Here is a 15,396-nt window from a genome sequence, read left to right as displayed (position 1 = left end):
CGCGGAGGGACAAGCTAGTAACAGGTATGTTACCGAAAAAAAATCCAACCTTATCATTATTCCGAAAGGGGAATAAAACGACGGGGTAGATTTTTCTTTAAAAAATATTAACTGGTGTGTTAATATCTTTCTTATCTCCGTCTCCTCTGGTGTGAGGGACAGAAGAGTCCGTCCCCGCTCGCCGTGGTGTCGGCGCGGAGGGATAAACTAGCAACAGGTATGTTACTGTTTGAAGAAAAAAATCAAACCTTACCGTTATTTCGAAAGAAAAAACGGCGGGGCAGATTACAATATTAACTGGTGTGTTAATATTTGTTCAATTCTTCTGCAAAGCAAAAAAGTAACCCACAAGCGCCGTCGACCGAATGTTAGCTTGGGTTCAGTCTGTGGACCGTTAAGCTAGCCCGGCTACTGATATTCGAGATGTGCTCTGAAGCGAGAAGAGGTGTTTGAATGACGCTGCGACGTAGCGCAAGCTACTTAAAGGGTGGGTGGATTCCCTGACGTAGACGTCAAGATCACCAGCCAATCAGGATTGGCATAATGAGATTGATGCTTCTGTTTGCATACGCGTTGAGGCGCATCCCATTCTGAGACATCGAACGGAGTGTTATGAATGAGAACTCCAGCGGTTAGAGCAATGCGAATATTCGCATCGCGTCCGTTGTGAACGCAGCATAATGCAGTTCAGAAACCACTGTTCTGATGCTTTTAAAGCAACTTTTAACAGTGTGAGGGGCCCAAAGGCCATGGTGGCCGTAGGACGTACAATTATTTGTGGGGCATAACGGCCAGACCGAGGGGCTACGACGGCCATGGCCGTCATGGTCGCCGTGAAAATCCCACCCTGCTACAGTATCTTCTTGATATTTTCTATTCTATATTTCTATCATTGACCGTCTACTTTCCCCCTATTTTGTATGTAGGATACTCTTAATATTTAAATGATTTCATCAAATATAACATATTCAATACACAAATTCAATAACGTGCTTTAACCACTAGGTGGTGAGGGTTAAAAAACTGTTAAGTTTAAAGTGTTAACACAATAAATTATACTTTATGAAGATGTTACAAATAACACACAGCATACAATAATAACTTTGTATTATTAGTGTAGGACACTTACGGCCCGTCCACACTACAGCGTCGACAGCGTCGACAACTCCAATCTGCCCATTCACTTTGAATGGGGTGACGTCATGTTGACTCGCTTTTTCGCCAAACTGAATTGTGGGTAGCAGAGTGGTCCGTCGCCAGCGCCAGCCAATCAAATCCCGTTTCGGAAAATCTGACAGCTCAAGCCGTAGCCAATCAAACCGCGTCTAAGCTGGGAGAGATATCCCGCCGTTCATTTCTATATTTCAAAAAAAGTTGGAGGAGAAACTAATTATCACTGTAGCAAATCACCCGGTTTTGTATGACCAGACCCTCTTCACCTACCGGGATACAAACCGGAGGAACCAGGCATGGAAGGAGGTGGCAGAGACAGTGGGTGAAACTGGTAGGTTTTCGCCTGTTTGGGGAGTTTATATATATATTGCTCCCATCAAATCCCCGGGGGTTTTTGCTTTGTGTGTCGGGGGCGGGAGATTCATGTGATTGGTTGTTGGTTGCATTGCTTGAATAAAATCCCCAAGCTACAGACACGCCCAGCTCCAAGCTTTTTTTGAAGCTGTAGTGTGGACGCTCCGTTATGTATGTATAACCTCTGAAGATGTGTAGTTGTATCCATGTTTTCATATAATTTTACAGGATATTGCTATAATATTTCACATATTGTAATTCTACACATTAATATCTGAGGAATATCCGTCATTTAATGGTAAGCTATTGAAATTCTGATTCTATAGATGTGTCTCCCATCACCCAAAACCCCTGACTATTCTCTCAACTAAGTATTTACATTCTTTAATTCAAAGAAAATCAGTAATATCTTTAACAACTACAAGTCCTTTCATATCAGCTGTGCACCGTTATGGTGTAAATATAACCAATCTACCAATTGGATCAAATATAAAAGTCAGCCGAATTACCATTGATACTGCAAGGAGACGTATTGTATTGAGTGAAGAGAAATTGAAGATGTTGTTTAATTGCTGATATATTTATGATCCACGTCACGTATTCAGTTTCGGCGGCATTTCTTCCAGTTTGTCCAAAGGTCTTCTAATCAGGGCTCTATAAATAGAGAATTAAGGTAGATGTGTAATATTTAATGCAGCCGAACCATGTATTACAATGCCGTTATGTGATGACTTCCAAAGAGAAAAGCATGCACACTCGGGGAAAGACATACACGTTCTCCTGGCGAGACCTCAAATAATCTTCGTAATATCTATCAAACTATAGATCCTACACATCCACTGGACGTGGATTCTAAAAGTACAATATACACTTCTCGCTAGAAATCTAATCAAAAAGCATTTTAATGGCCAAACTATTCTACAATTTAGGATTTTCCAGAGAGGGTTATTTGTGAATATACGACCCTCCGGAGCGTTTGCAATTGCCGCAAATTGTTGTTTCTTACACTACCACTAGAGATGCTAAACTTTAAAATGTGATTATAGGTCGTAATAAGCTGCTGAACAATTGACCTATTTCGTCGTATGAGTTGGAGGACTTGTTGGTTAAAACTGAGACAGTTACGATGACTGTGTTGTTGGTACATTGGAAATTATTTGTTATCCTTTGTAACACTATAACCCTTTTTGAACTTATTGGCATTTATTTTGAACTGAAATGAAAACCACAAGCTTTTAGTGAGTAAAGGTTACAGCCGTTGGCACCAGCTGATAATAAGAGTCCAGTGTTGAGGGTATTTGTACACCATCTACAGTAATTCATTGAGGAGGAAAAGAATAAACACAGCAGGAGGCATTACTGTATGTTTTTTCTGGATTAGTAAATGCTGGACAATATGAATATAAATCGCTGATCCTGCCTGCCATCAACGCAAAACAATGGGGGACTAACAAGCTGGATGTCTCAGGGGAGCTCCAATGTAAACAAAACTTTTAATAATAAGATGAGTGTGTACCCGGCACAGTTAATTTCCTCATCATGTTGTCCCAACGGATTCAAGCAGTATTGTCATCTTAAAAAAACAGACATGATTTATCTTCCTTCAATATCACATTACATATGTATACAGTATGCTCAGGCCTTTTGAGAATATATTTTCCCTGATGGAAAACTCGTCTGCTACTCTATATATCTTTAATCTAGGATTTGACTGCTGATTAGTGCCTTTAAGTATGTGTTTTTGCAAGTATGGGTATTTGAGTACTGCATACATATGCAATACAAACTATAAGCAGTATAGAATGTGTGTGTTTTCTTAATGATAATAAGAATAAATAATGTTGGATGCTGTAGGATTGGAAAAAGAGGAAGATAATTTGTTTGTCTGGGTGAGAGGAGACTATAAAAAACATGATCTGCAACAATTTAGCTTACTATAAACATTACAAAATGTTGCTCAACAAGATGCAAATTTCTTCTCATGTAAAGAAAACACAGCAACAAGTTGAGTAGCCAAGATCATGACAACAACTTAAGACACCTTTGCATTAATGTAGCTTTTAGTTGTTTCTTTGAGAGGGATCCACTTTAAATATGTAAATCTAGCTCTTATTCCTATGAAATTAAATTCACTTGATAACCTTTGGATACAAGTTCTGCCAAATGAATGTAATGGATGACAAATCTTCTTTGTTGAATTGAAACTAACATTTGAAAATCAATAGTCTTATTGTGTTATACATGTTTGTATTGTTTGAGTAGTTAAGAAACCTAATGAAAATGTAGAATATACCAATTGTTATGTCCCTGACCTCCGGGAAAAAAATCCACCAGGAGCTAAATGTTACATATTATATAACTTTAACATCATACACTGACGACAGAGAACTTACAAGATGCTAGAATTCAAAAACCTTTTCACCTGTCAGTGTTTGCTTTAATTAGGGATCTTTGTCCACAACAATGTCCAACATTTTCCATACATGCTTTCCTACACCACAATAGTCTGCCTATTCTAAAAAAAAACGTACATTACTTCTGTCATTCCCTGTGGGGTCAGAAACCAAACCTCGGAGGTTGTGGCCACCTGGAGAGAGAAACATCCACTTTCCCATTTCTACCACCTCTGACAGCGATACCTACTGCTCGCTCTATAAGATGATGGTGATAGTCAAGATGAACATGATGAAAACGAGAATGATGGTTGCCTGGTAGTAGTGATGAGCATGATGATGATCATGATCTGCTATTTCTTGTAATGACAGCGTTGAGTCCTTCACAGGTAAAGAGAGGCGCAGCGCTGCCTGTATCAGGTTGACAGTAGGGGTCCAGGCCAGCAGCAGCAGGAAAGATGAAATCACATTAGGTGGAATGAATGTGATTGGGCTCCAGGCTTGTCATCATCACACAGGCCTCCGACCGTTTCAGGATTACATTGTGAAGGGTAGAAGGATTCAAAGAGGTCAAGCAATTTACTGGAGGGTGTGGAGGTAAGTGTATAGACAGAACTGTGTATGTTTGAATTTAAGACTGAGAGTTTTTTCTAGTGTGAAGCTTGAACAATGAAATAGACATAGTCAGGCTTCTTAAAGAAGAAGCAGCGCAGAAAAGTATCACTTTTAAACAGGAGGAGCACTTGTTTTTTTTGGCTGCAGCAAAGAACACTTTGAGCCCCGGATCTAACTACTTAAACTGTCGAACAGCCACGTCAGTGTCACCCTGTCTTGTAACGGCACACGCACTCTGGTGGATGTCTTTATCTCGCTGTGTCACTTTGCTTCTGACAGCTTCTCTTTAGACTCTTATTCTGTGGATGCATCCACTTTTCTGATCCATCAATCCTTGAGAAGATGCGAGGATAGGACAGGAGGGGAAGATTGTAGTGGATGGAGATGAGAGCAGACATAACGAGTGTCTCTCGCTGATTAAAATAGCACGTTTTGGAGCGACACGCCGTGCTGGTTGTGAAGCAGCGTGGGTATGTCAAGGCCCCCAGGTCGATAGCACTCCACCGCAGCGGAATATGAAAAGTATTGATCTGCTTTTTACCTTGGACAGCTTTGAGCACAACGCCTGTGATGTTTCTGTAGCCAACCTTCAAAGTCAATACACTTTTCTGTACATCACTCTGACTTATAAAGGGAAAGAAAGGGGAGAAAAAGAGAGTCCTGTCATATCAGACAGAGGGTTACGTTTTCCTCTGAACTTTTAGCTGGAGAGGTCAGGTTGGTTGTTGTTTTTATTACCTCATGGATCTGATGCAGTGTAAAGGGAGGGATAAGGGTGATAAAGCTTTGGGTCAGATTGAGAAAGGTTAGAGCCAGAGAGACACAGTTTGTGGCAGGGAGGGACAAAGGCTAGAGAAAGAAAGATGAGGGCCACGACCCCATGTATTTCACACATGTAGACTTGAGGGTCACTTTCCATGTTTGTGATTTAGTCAGATAAAAAAACGTTCAAACTCATACAGAGAAAAAATGAGTTTCAAATAAGCAGCTGTAAGCCATCAGACTGTGGAAAATCAATGTAATCAAGAGGAACCGACAGACGCGTTTAAGGGCACAGATCTCATGTAAGAGAATCCTCCTCCACAGAAAAGACCTACTGAGAGAAACACACTAAGGACAATCCTCCCTGTTAAAGCTTGCTGATCCCTGATCAGAGTAGGGGGAGGTCTTGAGGGAGTAATACAGAGACAAAGAACCAGAAAGCCTCTGAATAACAGATCTTAGAGCAGCCTCATACAGTAGATCACAAAGAGCTGCTCCACTCGGGAAAAAACACAGACAGACAGCAGGATATCAAAGCCAAGAAGATGTTCCTTGTTGAGCCTCTCTCTCTGGAAATGTGCATTGTGCTCATGCACTGTTACGTTGCTCTTAAAGACACAGAGTGCTATATAATAATAATAATAATAATAATAATATATTTATTTTGTTAGCGCTTTTACAGGTGCTCAAAGACGCTTTATAGATATAGTGAAAAGAAAAGAAAGGAACAACAAATAAATATATAGTTAAAGTTAAAGTCAAATAATACAAAAACAATCACACATTAAATGAGACATTTATGAGGGTACTTCTATGACACTGCAATCACTACGCCTAATACAAAGTATCTCAGTCTGATTATGACTCCTGGTGAGCGTCTTCCGGGCTATTGAAGACTCTGGGTGATGAGGTGGGAGACAGAAAGAGCCCATGATTAGAATTGAGTGAGTAAACCAGGTCGGCTGAGAATTGAACACATCTGCTGTGATCAGAGGAGAGGTGTGGTTCTGCAGTAGCTGGATTAACCACTGGCCACGGGGCTATTGATGTTATTGAGCTGACAGGCTGATGAATGGAGTCCTTCCGCAAGGTGTTTGAGTCTGCTGCTGTTGCTGGTTAGCGTGTTCACAGGCCAGGCAGTGTGAGAGAATATAGAACCACCAGCAATTAATTTTGAAAGCCAAAGATGTTGTAAGGCAGCCTTTGATTATTTGCAAGAGAGTCAACATTTGCATGATTACTTCCCTTGGTTAACAGTGATTCATCCTTGTGACAAAGGTTAACCTGCTGCCTGCTGCCCAGGGCTCAACGCTAACTTTTTAAAGTGGTTGCAACTGGCAGGCTGGCAACCAGGCATCAGCTTTTGGTTGCCAAAACTGAAAATATGGTTGCCATTTTTAGTCACCTTATATTTTAAATAATGAAGATACTATGCAGTTATACATCAACTTAATAATGAAAATGTGACACTTAAAGAATGTTAAAATGCTTTACAATAAGTAATTAACACAATTATTTGAAACTTAAGTGGTAGGAAACTTGTCCACCCTCAATTGCTGGTATACAAAACACCAGTAGTGCAGTTGTTGTTCTGTTCTTCACAGATCACTAATTTCTTGGTCATCTGTTGTCTCCCTTTCAAATGTGGGTTTTCTTGACCTTTGTACTGATCCCCACCATAGATCCATTGGCCCGTCAGCATTGAAGTCTTGGATTGGCCAGACTAATACATTTCTAATGTTAAATAAATGAAAACCATTCATAGTTAAGAATTAGATATGATTTATTGCTGTAAATTATCTTTAATATGTCTAACTATATTTAACATGTGTTACCTTTTTATAGAAGTGATTATATTTGTATGCCAATATTTTCCTATGGTAAAGTGTCGTTTTGCACTTTTATTTTGGTAGTAATAAGATCGGGACTCTTATTTTGAAGGAATTTTTACCGGAAGTGAATGCACAACGGAGCAGAAGCAGAGGCCGTGGCCGTTTCTCAATCTCGAGGATACTGGCTTCCAAGCCAATATTTCAAGGATGCCACGTCATCGAGTGCCGCCGAAGGACTGTTCCAATCTCCAGCATACTTGGAATTCCACCAAGGCCGCGTCCTTGGTTTGGGGGAAATTTGGAGGGTGCACATGGGTAGACTTTGCGTCCTTAAAATCCCCACAATGCTTTGCGCACAGACCAATTTCAAAAACCCTTGTGGAGAATGGCTGAACCGACGCAGTACACATTTAAATGTAAGTATGTAGTGGCATAGAACATGTGTTGGTAAATATGTTACTTTGTTACATTTGTTTGTTATCACCAAAAATGTGTTCCGTGAAAGTAAAGCAAGTTAATAATTAGATAGACATCGTGAGGTATTTATTTTCGGTACAGTTTATGTTGAAACCGTTAGAGAGAGTGGCACACTTGTTAGGCTGTTCCATTCTTATTCGTTTTCGGAAGCCGTGGCTTGGAAGTATACTTGCTTCGTTTCTGAAGGAAGTAACTTGGAAGTACGCGACTACCAAGCCAGCATCCTCGAGATTGAGAAACGGACAGAATGTCATACATGCCAACCTTTCCAAATCCAAAAGAGGTAGGTTTACGCGAGTCAAATGTGCACGCCCAAATTAGGTAATCAGAAGAAATGGAACCCCAGTAATTACATGTATAAACCATGTATTTAACATATATTGCATAATTTTATGAATTTTTCAGAAAAAGTGGTAGTTTGGTAAACAGTGACATCAACGACATGTCTGGTCTGTAAAATGCCCGAAAAGTAAAATAATGGTAAATAAATATCCCAAAGTCTCCACATTTTATTATATTTTTAATGTGCTTCTGGTCCTCTTTCAGTTGAGACAGTGTAGATGAAGGATGTGTCAGGATGTAGAACTCTTGTGTGAACATTGGTTCATATTTTTGTTTCATGTTGTTGACATATTAGAGTCAAAGGTTTGCACAGAGCCAAATATCTTTGTGTTGCGCCATAAATCAGAAAATACTGCATTAAAAAAGTAATTTCCTGCATTTTTCTACTGATAAAGTGTGATATAAATAATGTACAGGCTTTCAGATTGCTGTAGTTCACTAAACAGAGACATGAACGACATGTTTGGTGTTGAAAATGTCAGAAAAAGTGAAAGAATGGGAGATAAATATCCCCAAATCTCAAAATCGTATTATATTTTGTGTGTGTTTGTGATCCTCTTTCAGTTGAGATACTGTAGGGGAAGGATGCTTCAGGAAAAGACCAAACACTGGATGTCTTTCAGTCGCCAACATGTGTTTTCGAGACACTGATATTAACCGGGAAATCCTGCAGGACTCAAATGACTCGTCTCTGTCCCCTTAAACTCATTTGGGAGTGATTACCCATCAGCCCGGGGGTGCAGAGGAAAGGCAGCGTTACCCCGGTTACCCCCGGTCTGCACGTTGTTTCTCTTTCAGAAACACTGTTTGTATGATGCGATCACAGACACGCTGCAAACGGTGTCCGCCAAAGGTCGAGTCCAGTGTCTATGTAGTGTCATTTTTATTTGTTATAGTTTGAGAAGATTGAAAATCGGTAGGGAAAGCCAGCTAAGTTGGTAGGCGGTAGAAACATGTCAAAAGCGGTAGACTACCGCCCAAATCGGTAGGGTTGGCAGGTATGGAATGTACATATCGCCTCCCAAGACTTTACACATTTCCTCTTTGCTTTTCGTTCGGGTTCATCTTGCGCTTTATCAGTTGAATCACTTTGAACATTCGTTTGAGATGTTGACGGGTTGGCCGAACTTTTTACCCCACAGTCAAACAACTTAATTTGCTTAATTTTTTTAAATCAAACACACGGCGCACCGCGCACGCGAGTAAACGTGCATTGCTTTCTGGCTCCGTAATCACACCAATGCACGTGCAACTTAAGTATCAGGTTCCGACTGGTCACAACAATAATTAACATTTATCTATTTTGGGGTGCACATTTTGCTGTTTGGTGTCCTTATTTCTTTATGTTAAAAACTGGTTGCCACTGATGGCAACCAATGGCCAAGAAGTGGTTGACATTTGTTCTAAATGGTTGCCAATGGCAACCTGGCAACCGTTACTGTCGAGCCCTGCTGCTGCCTGTGGTATGTTTGTCTATGTAGGCTTTTTACCATCAATTATGAGTAAATGAGCATAGGAAGGCACAGTATAAACTACAGCGACCATACAGTTGTTTCAAAGTCATTTCCTCATGCTGAGCATCTGTTTCACTTTGTAAAGCATCAATAATCTGAAAAAGGAAAGGCTCAGCAAAGTAAGAGAAAAAATGTACTGTCTTTATATAAATATCCTCTTCTGCAGGCCTGACTCTCTGTTTTGACTGAGAGTCATTTCAAAGATTCTCTCCAATTACGTCTCTAATGTGCCGGCTTAATTTTCTTTTCTTTGGAAAGTATGAAGTCATTTGGGGAAGCTTATAGTGAATTAAGAACCTAGCAGGCGCCTGTGTCTTTATACAGTAGCCAAGTCATTTCACAGTCAGTATAATAACATAGTGTTTATACATCAATCATCAGTGCTTTGCTGTATTCAATATAAATTGGAATATTGTGAGTGAGTGTGTTTACAGTGAGTCACTTCCTTTCCATTTCTGATCCAGGGAGAGAAACACTTCTACTCCACACATGCACCTCTAGAAGTGAACAAGGAAGATGTTTTTTTTTCTCACAATTTACATTTTCTGGTTGTCTTTTACCCAATTGTGCGCAACTCTTGTCTGCTCTAAGGTATGTCAAACCAAACTTGCATGTTAAATTCATTCACACACATGTACAGACACATACTCTCTCTTGCTGTCTCGACACACACAATCAAACACGCAACAGGTGTCTAGTTTTTTTCTGCATGGCAGCAGAGGTTCCTGAGGGTGTTGTTTTACTAATCCAATGATAAAGTCAGGAGGATTATTCATATTTGTCTCCACATTCCTCCGGTATGTCTCACAAGGAGAGATTAGATTTAGCCAGCTGAGCACCCCCAGTTAACTGCAAATCACTTCCCATTCAAACAAGCAGTCGTCCTGACCACAGCCGACCTGGATCCACCCGTTTCCAAGCAGATCTTGATCATCTGCATGACACAGACTTAACAGATCGCACCTGCATCTTCTTTGATATACAAGCTAGAAGATAAATGAAAGCCAAAAACTAGTTGAGGAAAAGCCAGAAAGATGAAATATGTGTGGTGACTCCCAAGTTGGGGGAAAAGGACCTGTTAAGCAACAGCAGGATGAATTCATTGTCTTTTATGGAAATAATGTGTTATTGCAAGCAAGACAGCACTGAACAAACATTCCAGGGAAACATTAACTTGGCTCCCAAACAAAGCCATCAGGACAATCAGATAGAGGTGATATTTCAATGACTGTTGTCTCAGATCTTATTTCTTCTTTACCTTGTCTTGACCCAATGTGGCGTTGCTTATCTTTTTTGGCTGAAACATTTAGAGGAGGATGCATCTAGCTGATTTATGCTTTTATTGCTTTTATTACACATACTCTTGTAGTTCAGAGGGGAAGTTCAAACTTTTTCCACTAATAATATCATATCTGTCTATATAAAAGCAAACATTTGGAGGTTATTAAAGTGTCACATGTAGTTGAGAAAGTAAAAACAGTTTGAAATGGGTTTGGCTGAGTTTATTTAAAGGTAATGTAAGAATATATTACTATAGTTTGTCATTTCACACTCCAAAAATAACATGGATCCATTATCTGAATCTTTTGTATTCCAGACAGCTTTTAAGGTTCTCCACATTTCCAAAAGAAGCACAGTTAACATTCTTCTTGTATTCATCAACTAAGATGTCACATTGAAATAAAAGTTTTTGCAGGTTGTGAGTGTTTTTAAATGTAGGTAGCAGCACTGATTTTACGTGGTGCTGACCTCTCGTCTAAAGATCTCTAACTTAAAACTCCATGAACTTTGTAAAAATAAAATAGAGCAGAACAAAGAAGGGTAAAAACACCATTCAAATTAAACAGGAAGACAGTTCCCCGAGTCTGTCTCCTTTCGCTACAAACAGCAGACATCATTTTATACAAAAAACTCGGAGAACAGCTATGAGGAGAAGGGTTCTCAGTGTAGAAACAACATCAAATAATTTCCTGAATTGTATCGTCACATGTTGTCTGGAGAGTTACAATTGCGACAGGCAGAGTTCGAAAGGCAGACAAGACTCCTGGAAGCTGGTCACGTACCCATAAGGCACAGACACTGGCGCACACAAAGGTTCACGTGCAGTGTGGCATTGGTGCGGGTGCCAGTGTATTGTTCAACATGTTTAGTTTTGAGAAATAAATCCTGCTCCCTTTTGATGAAGTCATTTCTGGCTATAAATGAAAAACATCACACAAAGGCAACAATAGAAAGTTGGAGAGGCATGTGTGGTTGTCACGTAGCCGAATGTAGCCAAAGTGTTGACATGTAGACATTCAGTAAATTACACTGAGGACAGGGAGCCAAATACAATGAGCTACAAGTCTGCAGCAGGGTGGGATTTTCACGGCGGCCATGGTCCCCTCGGTCTGGCCGTTATGCCCCACAAATAATTGTACGTCCTATGGCCACCATGGCCTGTGGGCCCCTCACACTGTTAAAAGTTGCTTTAAAAGCGTCAGAACAGTGGTTTCTGAACTGCATTATGCTGCGTTCACAACGGACGCGATGCGAATATTCGCATTAGCCGCGTTCACACTGCGGTACTTTTCCCACAAAGGTTCATGCGAACTTAGTTCATGATCGCGTTCACACCAAAAAGAGCCGGTACTAAAAGTAGTTAATGCGAACCTTTTTACCCCCTCGAAAGTCCCTGCTAGAAAGCAGGGACTTTCGAGCGGCTCTTTTTTGAGAAAAGAGCTATATTCCTGATTGGCTGGGCGAATTGCAAACCACGCCCCGTAAAACTCCCAACAAGTTTTGTGAAGCCGCCATTTTATTATCCTCGCATTAGCATTATTAGCATTAGCATTAGCCCAGCGCAGAAACGCAGAGAGACTAACTTATGGCAACACAAAATAAAACATGGGAGCGGTGGAGATGAGGAGGTGTCGGCGTTCTGGCGATTTACTCGGAAGGCTTCAGTAGAAGCTGCTGGGACTCCCAGCAGCTTCTACTGAAGCCAGTCCCCAACTCCGGGGACTTCCGGCCGGGGACTTTGGGCGGCAGTATACGCTGTGAAGTGGTTTGCTGCCTGCCAGTAAACCCAAAGCAGAAGAAGAAGAAGTGACGTCAGCGGCTTCATTTGCCTAATCCACCCCCAGGGACTTTTGCTGGTGTGAACGCGATCTGTACTTAGTTCATGCGAACTAAAGAGTTCGCATGAACTAAGTTCGCATGAACCTTTGTGGGAAAAGTACCGCAGTGTGAACGCGGCTATTGCTCTAACCGCTGGAGTTTCACCGCGGCTGTCAGCTCATTCAAACAGGATGCGCTGGAGAGGGGGCAGGGCTTATATCCATGTAAATACTGTGGTGGAAACCAACTACGACCAAATTAACCTATGTTACCGTGATTTAATTGTAATACATGTTTCAAAATGATGCCGAGCGAAGTAACTAAATACTGATAACGGGTAGTAAAAACCATGCTTTAATGCTTTGACAAGTGTGCAGACAAGACGGCATGCAAAACCCTTTAAAATGCGCGTTTTGTGAATGGAGATTGGATCGATCAGGCTAAACTAATGTTGTAGCTGCTCCGTCCACACTCACAACAACGTCCTAAAGACAGAATTAAAGCAGCGACTGTATTCGTCATGACAGAGACAGTCTGTGCTTTGTACTTGTTTAACTTTTGTCGAGTTTCTGAACAGATATGAGGAGCTGTGGGGAGTTGATTAAAGACACACACACACACACACACACACACACACACACACACACACACACACACACACACACACACACACACACGTTCTCACTCCCATCCCGTCATATATTGACGGACGGTCAGGGCCCCTCCCCGTCGCTATATTACGTACAGGGTACCCCTTGCCCGTCAGGCTTCTACGGGCAGGGCGTCCCATAGACCTTCATTGCGGACAGCAGACCACTTGACCGTCAGGCTTCTACGGGCAGGGCGTCCCATAGACCTTCATAATGCCTATTTTAAGGTTCATTTGGCCATTAAAATGCGTTTTGATCTCATTTTATGCGAGTAATGAGTTTTTATTTCTGATTATTTGTGCAGTACATGTACATGATGTTTAGTTTTCTAGTTATGACAAAGATTACTTCATGAATGTGTACACATTCATGGTTGCTAAGGTGGTTTCTATGGACGCTGAAACAGCTCCCAGACCACGTGATCAAAAAATGTGTGACACCAAAGGCCAAATGGCCTTGCCCCTAAAATGACGAAAATCCAAACCTGGTCTGCAGTCACCATTATGAGAGTCATAGTGAGCATGGTGAGCAGCTTACTGAAGCTTACTCCAAACAAGCTTTATACTAGTGTCGAGCTATTTCTGCTCAAACCGACTGGAAGGCTGTTTCCTCAAATCCCTGAGCTCGGTACACGAGGGCATGGCAGAAGGAAAAGCCAGCACATTCCCAAATAACTTTTGTGGAAGTGACCCTGAGCAAAGCAATTAACACCCGGCTGGTCAAGTAGAAATGCTTGGTGAACAACAGAGGGGAAATCTTGGCTCCCAGAGGTGCGAATGTGTGTAACTGAATGTGTGTGAAGCAGGGCGTTTCTTTAAAGCAGCCTAGCACGCTCGGTCAACTATCCTGATTAAATAGAGGTAAATAAATAAATAAAGCCTGTTTTTCTTAACGTAACCACAGTGGAAGAAGCACTGTCATGCTGGTTTGTAAAAGATCCCCGCACACTTTCTAAAAAGCACAGCGGGGATCATTGCGTTGGCCCACATCCTGTGCAAATTCACCCCCATTTAGGTTTATTCAAAACACAATATTCTCATTAGGCTCAGTTGGCTCACTGCACTGTCATTTAATCTGGCTTTCCGCACACTAGCACATTAGCCCCTTTGGTCCAGTAATGTTCAGAACATAACCCATAAAGGACCATTGTAATGTGTCTCTGCCTCATTATTGCCAGGTCAGTGTATGGAGCAACACAGGAGAAAAGGGTGCCTCGTATGGCTTGTTAATTCAACACCTCTCTCATTCTGAGCAGCATTTATACAGCTGGCCTTTTGAAGGGAGTGCAAACTATATACTCCTGCACATGCAGACACATAGATATGCAGTGACACGGCGCACACACATGGACACACAAAACCTAGTCCCTGCTCTGACATCACTCCACACCACTGGTTCCTGCTCAACCTTCAGCCCCCACCTTGGGAAATCACCCAGAGCCTGTCCAGCCAACAGGGTGTGAAATACACACCCCTGGAAAGCAACTGAGGTGGGTGGAGGGATTGGGAGGTCGGGTGCTGAGGCGCCGAGACGTGGCGAACAAGTGTGAGATTTGGAGATGGAAAAATGAGGGGAGAATTCAGTGGGGTAAATGCAAAAAGGAATGTGTGTGTGAGTGTGTGTGTGTGTGATTGTTCTGGAGGGAGGTGTTGATTAGAAGGTTTGGGCGGCAAGTGATGGAATTGAAGAAGGATTAAATGGACACTAGGTTTCAGGAGGAGGAGGAGGAAGGGGGGCTGCTTTGAAAGGAGGTCTGAGGGTGCACTCTTGGCCTTGAGTCTGGGGCTCCGTCACGCCTCAGGTCTCTGCGAGCCACTAGGGCCCGGAGCTCCAGAGGGGAGTGGGCCCAACCTTTGTTACATTGGAGGAGTGGGGAGTGACAAGGCATACCGGCATGTCTGACATGTCAGAGCAGTTGGCTGGGAGACCCTGAATATGGTCGGGTCTGACGCTGGCCATCTGTAGCTTCAGAACAGGGCTGGACTGTTTTAATTGATGAAAAGCGCCCCAGGGAGGATGTGAGATCGTGCTTGAAGGAAAAAACAAAGAGTGGTTGGTGAATCAGGCGTTGATGAAATGTGCTCCGAGTTATTCCAGCGAGCAAACAAGACTAGCGTATCCTTGGAGGAACCCTAATGGTAGCTAGATAAAATAGTTTTTTCTCAGCAGAAAGACAAATAGAAAT

The sequence above is a fragment of the Pseudochaenichthys georgianus genome, chromosome 9 (genome assembly GCF_902827115.2).
Source record: "Pseudochaenichthys georgianus chromosome 9, fPseGeo1.2, whole genome shotgun sequence".
In the NCBI taxonomy this organism is placed as follows: Eukaryota; Metazoa; Chordata; class Actinopteri; order Perciformes; family Channichthyidae; genus Pseudochaenichthys; species Pseudochaenichthys georgianus.
This window is presented reverse-complemented; position numbering follows the sequence as displayed.